This window comes from Pinus tabuliformis, chromosome 4_2 (assembly GCF_031772625.1).
Source record: "Pinus tabuliformis cultivar Carrire ecotype Pingquan chromosome 4_2, CPIR1, whole genome shotgun sequence".
Classification (NCBI taxonomy): domain Eukaryota; kingdom Viridiplantae; phylum Streptophyta; class Pinopsida; order Pinales; family Pinaceae; genus Pinus; species Pinus tabuliformis.
Genome location: NC_142304.1, coordinates 218,325,641 through 218,333,174, shown reverse-complemented (window position 1 = coordinate 218,333,174; position 7,534 = coordinate 218,325,641).

The window sequence follows — 7,534 nt, the reverse complement described above, 5'->3', positions numbered from 1 at the left end:
CTTAAATTTAAAACATTTTCTACTATATTTATATTTACACCGTAAGACATTTTTGGGAAAAACTCCTTGGTTGACACTCTGTACTCCTATCCACCGTTAGATTCGATGTTAGATGATGGTAAGTTTTTTCACCATTAAATACCATTACTTTAAGTCTCAAATAAATCTTCATTTGTACAACCGTTAACCTTGTTATTCTTGATTTTAATCCACAACCCATAATGAAAAAAACAAGATTTTGAACCCCTTCTAGTCATGATATTGGTTAATGTTATTCCCTATTGGAATTTTGAGCAATGTTAGCATAGTGGTGCGGAGCAGCCTTCGATACAACTTATGGTACAATGACCTCCGCACCGTTTAATACAACTTAGGGTACAATGAAAATTTAGCTTTAAAGAGGTTTGGATAAGTGTGTAATTATTATTATTATTATTATTTTTTTTTGTTTTTTTTTTACTTTTTTAATGTTTTATTTTTATTTTATTTTTTTAGGTTTTAATATGTACTTTTATTTATTTATTATTATTTTTTAATTATTTTTGTATGTTTTTTTTCAATGTTTTAATTTTTTGGTTTTTTTTTTAATATATACTTTTATTTACTTATTATTATTTTTTAAATTTTTGTGTATTTTTTTTCAATGTCTTAATTTTTGTGTTTTTTTATTTTTTCATTTTTTATATATTTATTTAATATTTTGTTTTATTTTATTTTTTCCTTCAATGTTTTAATTTTTGTGTTTTTTTATATTTTTCATTTTTTTATATTTATATATTTATTTAATATTTTGTTTTATTTTATTTTTTTCCTACAGGGTTTGTATCGATCCTCAACTAGTAACCCAATTCCATTATATCTCAATTTGATCGTTGATTTTAAAGTTAATGAAAGGATCGAGTCCACCCTCACATTATGTTAAATTCATGGTTGGTATTTAAGTTTCCATTACAATTGGCCTTAGAAGCCAATAGTTGCTCGACCGCTGGGCTGGGCGGCATTGGCAGTTGCGCGTAGCCACCAAGGCGACCCTGGGCTGGCTGGCCGATTTCGAGAATCGGTCAACCAACCTAGGGTTGCTCAGCCACTAAGTTGGGCCACCTTGGTGGTTGTTGATAATAAATTGCTTCTCCATCTTTTTCCATGGCAACTTTCATTAGTCTAATATGGCACTACCCTTTTGCACTAAGTTCCTTTGCAAGATCCATATTACCTATAGGGAAAACTTGCCTGACTTGTTTCATGGCAGTTGATTAGTCACAAATTCGTGAAAGTGAGAGATAAGCAACTTGGTTTTGTACTTCAACGGGCAGTTAATTGCTCCAACCAAGAAGTCAAATGGAAAACAAATATAGAATAAGAGCAACCTCATGTTAAATAGTTGGAAGATGTCCCATTATAGTCCCAGTCACTCATTTTTTAAAGGGAGGGTTTCATACATATGATTACTAATGACTTTGAATTGATAGTACATGTTTTGAACCACCTAGAATGTTACTTGTATTCCATATTTGGTCCCAGGAAAATCTAAATTGAGAATCTTCAAAGGTTCAATAATGAAGAAATCAACCCATGGTTCTACATATGATAAAATTCCATCAGCACAGATGTTGTACACGTCATGGACTACTAAAGCATCTTTTCAGGAAGACAATAGAAAAGAGTGTACCTCCATATAAATAATCAAAATAAAGAAGCGCATGAGGAAACTTGGAATATTCAATTATTCAAACCTTAAAGATTTTAAGGAGAAGGCTTATATATATGCCATCCTTCCCAACCTTTCAAAATGAAATTTTTTGGGGTTGATTGAGTTATCATGTATTCCAACCTTTAAGATTTTACTTATGCACCCCATTCAACCAATGCTATATTAAATTTTAACATCCAGTCACTAGTCATGATGCTCACTGATACTAATCGAAGAATCGATGCAATGATGATTATTTCTAATTCATCTTGTAAGCTTCAATACAACATATCAAGAGAACTTAGTAGTAGGTATTGTCTCATCCAATTTTTTTCTTGCATCTATATACCTATATCTCTAATGATACGGAAATCAAGAAGTTAAAGGAGATAGATAAGATATTACATCTTCTTATTATTACAGATTGAAATCAATGGTCGACCTATGTTGTACCAAATAACAAGTCTACAATGTTATACTCATTCTATTGGTTGCCTGCCATTTGCAACTAGCTTGCACCTTGACACTCCTCCTCATTGCACAAATTTAAATCATGACGCTCAAGCTAGTTGCTACATATAGGAGCATTTAGATATGATAAGAAAAGTGTGATACTTTGTTCTAATTTTCTTTACAAATGTGATGGAAAGTGTGCCCTGAATGTTGGAAATTTCATGGTTAATGTAGTATAAGCTAAATGAAAATTTACAGTCTTTTATACAATATCAAGAAATCTATGCCCAATATCCAACACCAAAGAGCAAGACATGTTTTCCAATTCCACGGTTTCTACCAATATCCAGCACTATAGAGCAAGACATGTTTGCCAATTCCACAGTTGCTACCAAATTTCTCTCAATGTTGGAGTTGTTTTCTCAATAGAATTGTTTTTACTGCTCTTGAAGTGATGAAATCCACCACTGTTGCATATAGGAGCATTTAGATATGATAAGAAAAGTGTGATACTATGTTATAATTTTCTCTACAAATGTGATGGCAAGTGTGCCCTAAATTTTGACAATTTCATGGTTAATGTAGTATAAGCTAAATGAAAATTTACTTTCTTCTATACAAGATCAAGAAATCTATGCCTAGTAGCCAACACCACAAAGCAAGACATGTTCGCCAATTCCACAACTACTACCAAATCTCTCTTGGTGTTGGAATTATTTTCTTAATAACCTTCTTTTTACTACTCTTGAAGTGATAAAAATGACCTCTCCATATATTTTTATCCTATCTGCACAAAGAATAAAAGTGACCAACTTCACAATCGCTACTGAAATTTAAATCACTTCCTTTGAAGACACTCACAAATACAATGAAAACTTAGTAGATTAAAAAATATTTAATAGGTCAAGAACCCACAAATAGAAAACATACTCAGTGAGTATGAAATCAAATAAACATAAAATTATTAATGACATCCATATAAAACCCTCATCAATATGGAAGTAGGATTTGTACAAAAGTTAGGTTCATTATAATACAATCTTAACATTCTTCACAGTGGCAAGAAGATTTCATTGTAGCATAGTCCTTGCCTTTTGTTGATATTTTTCTGTCTTTCAACTGTTGTCAAAGAAACATTAATTAGTGCTTTATGCTATTTCCTTACGATGTTTCCTTTGCAACATTTGGTGCAATTGCTAGTAATAGTCCACTTATGATAAAGTGAAATATAATAAAATATAAACGTGATAATCACATACCTAATCTTAAATTTCATTTTCAGTGAATTTTTTAGACGATTCTTTTGGTCACATAGGTCATACGCCGATGCCCATGCCTATGAGGTTCGACTCTCCACATGTCACTTCCATGGATTAAAACTTTAAAAGACAACAATGTGATTTTAGGTTTAATCAATAAAATTAGATTGAGGATTTAATTACGGTGAGTTTCGACACGTACACATGGAATATTTATGAATGGTGAAGAGGTACCATCCTTGCAGCAAATGCAAGTACAAAGTGGACAGTGAAGAGTCATTAATAATGTAGTACATTGAAGTCAGTCTGATCATCATTACACAATAAGAGGTTAAATATTTTAACCAATAATATTTGAAATAAATGAATTTCAATTTTATTTAAAATTAATAAATTTTATTTTGTAACGTTAAACTTTAGAATTTTTTTTTTTAAATAGAAGTAATAGCGGGTCAATTAAAAACTCGACACAATGTATACTGCATGCGATAGTTATAATAAGAGAGTCTTAATAAAGTTTAGAGCAAAAGCGATACTAAGTGTCACATGTATATATGTTGACTAGTTTTTTTTTTTTTTTAGGAGTCTCCAACTTGTGAATTCACTAATAGAGCTCCTTATATAGGTACTAGGCCTTAGGGATGGACCCCAAGTTGTAAATAACCTTATGGACCCAATACTAAGCTTTCTCTACTCCATTTCTAAGTGCACAAATGGATATGCCTTCCTCTTACAAACTTCAAGAAAGGTGGTTGAGTCTTTTGTTGTCCCTAGAATGTCAACAACGTGTTACTTAGGTGGTAGGGAAAAGTGATGCCGCAACATTAGTCAAACCTCTTTCCAAATTTCAATGTCATCTTTATGAGTATCCCACCATCTAGATGGTGTGGAATATAATGTCACATCCAAAGTTGGTATTGACTACTCATTTTGGATCATTCAACATATGTCTTCCATAAACTCTTCAACATCCCCTACACCATCGAAGATGGGAGGGTCTTGTAGTTTTGCACCTACCCATCACACCGATCTAATTATCACAATGAAAGATTAATATGAAATATCATGGCTGCATTATTACTAATCTTGAAGGGGTTCTTTATTGTTTGAGACATAGAAGCAAATGTTCTACCAACTCATAGCTCCATCGACTATGAGAATGATACACGGGGGTTTCACTGGGGAAGAATGTAACACCCTCCTCCCACATCCACCCAAGTAACCATGCCAACTGGGGTAAACATGAGATGAGAGGCTACTATGATCATATTCACCCTCCTAGGGGACCTCAAGGAAGTGGAATGGAAGAAACATCACACACAGTCATCCAGCATCATCAACAGAACCCTCAGAAGAGAAGTCATCCACTCAGATAGCCTGTCCTTGGGTCCCATTGTTGTTATGGACCTCTAAGGCCATAGTCTTTCTCATGCTATGGGCAAGGGAGTGACCAGAGACCTAAAGTCGCTCTCATAGGTTTGCATGCTATCGACTGTGAACCAAAATTTCCATTTCTGTGTCAGCGACCCTGGGATTTAAGACACTTTTTCAGGCCCAGAACCCAAGCCATTGGCCAGAATGGAATGATACCTTGAAATCAAGAAAAGTGCAGGGGAACAATGAAGCAAAAGCAATAAACTCAACAAAACCTTAACCAAACCCTACTAGCCATGACATGCATTTCATCAAACATATAATCGACATGTAACCTATAGGTATAAACAACAGAATTAAGTGTAGGGATCTCATAATTATCTGAGAATCACTATAAACAAATTTTCCCTCATTTCATTTGCTGCATATTCATCTATTAGGTCATAGACACATTATCCATTCATATACAAGTAAAAGTATGCTAAGAGTTGTATATAGTTGTTGTCACAAAATGTACATATAACCAACATAATACGAATAGAAATGCCTAAACATATCAGCCATCAAAATCCATATATACATCAGTACATTTTCACATGAAAATCAAGGGAATGAATATCTAATTAATGAATGCAATAAACCAACCGGAGATGGGACTACCATGTTCCACTCGACCATAGATTGGCTGAGCCAAGTCTCTCTCCAACCAATCACCCCTATGCCATATTCCAAGCATGAATGCGGGAATCAAACCAAAAGAACTCAACCAAGGCATATCGAGGCTAAACCACCTCACCCTCATCAATAGAAACCACGCTTTACCGTAATCCATCCTGGATCACTAGGCCAACACAATGAACACATCGTAACATGATTTACTCTGATCTACACCCAATCACTAGGGAAAACAAGCATGGATGCCACCGAATTTCTACACCTACACTATGAGGAATGTTTCATGTCTCCTAGTCTCTCAGGCTTTACTGCAATCCAAACCCGAATCATTAGGCCCTACACCGAGACCCCAGTCTCTCAGGCTTTACAACAATCCACACCGGATCACTAGGCCCTAAACCGAGACCCACACTCTAGGCTTTACCACATATCCCAACTCGGGAATATTAGGCCCAACGAAGATAAAACCACCTCCAGGCTTTACCATATATCTTGTCATTCATCGGCAAGGATTCCTAGGCCATCCGAGGCAATAAAAAATCTGGCTTTACCGCAACCCACAGTTTGGTTTAGGGGTTACTAGGCCATGTGTTCTATCATTTCAGAGATCCACCTCGCTCATCTTTGAATCCATTCGACACTCTAGCTCAACCAAACATGAGAACCCCATCACACCATGGCTATCCGAAAATGGCTAGGCTAGGTTGAGAAACACTGTTACACCTGGAAAAACCCATGCCATGATAGAAAAGAACCACATGTAATACCATGCATGACAAATATAGCAAGGAAAATACACATGCAAGTTGATACCTACAATGAATCTCGTTGTAGTTGCTTGATACTTGCTTCCTCTTCCCTTCTTTTCCTTTCTTGATCCCATGCATAACCATAGCCAAAATTGAGCCAAGAGCTTACACTGACTAAGAGCTTAACACTAAAAAGAAGAAACCTACCAATTAATCCTCAGAAGCCTTTTTATGAATGAGGCCTCTATTTTCTTCATTTTCCATTATTTTCCTTCATTTTCCTCCTCACATGCAACCTGTGACCTTTCACCTCTTTTTTCTCCTAAGATGTCCTTCCCAACATTCAACTTGGAATACATGTCCCATCATCCATGGTATTTATGTATTTTTGCATGGAATTTTCACCACAGATGTTACAAAACCCTTCCCCTTAGGAGAACACCATCCTCGGTGTTCAATGACACCTATAACCAACAGGACTGTTGAAAACAAAACATACTACCCATGGAGCTTTATAACTTAGCTCGTTGTAATATTTACAATGAAATATCTGCTCAAAAGAAAAACATAATGACAACATGACTAGATAACAACCATACTGCATATTGGAGCTTTATAACACAACTCATTATGGTATTTACAATAACCACATATACACGTACGCATATTTGTTAAACCAACAGATAAAGGATACGATGCCCATATCAATCAACAAGGGAATCTAGAGGCTCACACCTCCACCCTCAAAGTCATACTTGGATTCACCTCCTCAGGAAGTCTAGAATCCAATGCCATAGTCAAAGTTGCATCTAATGTCTAGCGCTACAATCCTGCGATATTTGTCCTCTCAGTGAACAATTATCGACTCATTGTTCCAAGGCGCACTCCCAATGTGCATTTGATTCCATCTGGCAATGCTAATGACCAAAACCAATATATCCACGACCTTCCCTTCTCTACTACATAGTCCCTCGGGAAATCTGATCACCTCCTTCCATCCAATCACTCACCTTCCAAGTTCCTTGGAATCCCCTAACCCAGGCGATCCATCCCTTGGGAAGGCTTCCTCGCATCGGAATATAAAAAACCAAGGCATATACCTGCCTCAAAACCATCATACTAGTCATAGCATGCTCATGGAAATCAATGGACACTATTGGGTACCAATGTCCCACAATAGCCCTACTCCTGAAGTGATTTACTAGCACACTACTGCATGTTCTAATTTCTTTGTTGTTGCTGCCAATTATTGCAATCAATTTCAACCACCCAACTGAGCATGTTCATGCATTCCTGTACCAAGCACATAACTTCCATTAGATTTAAAATAAATT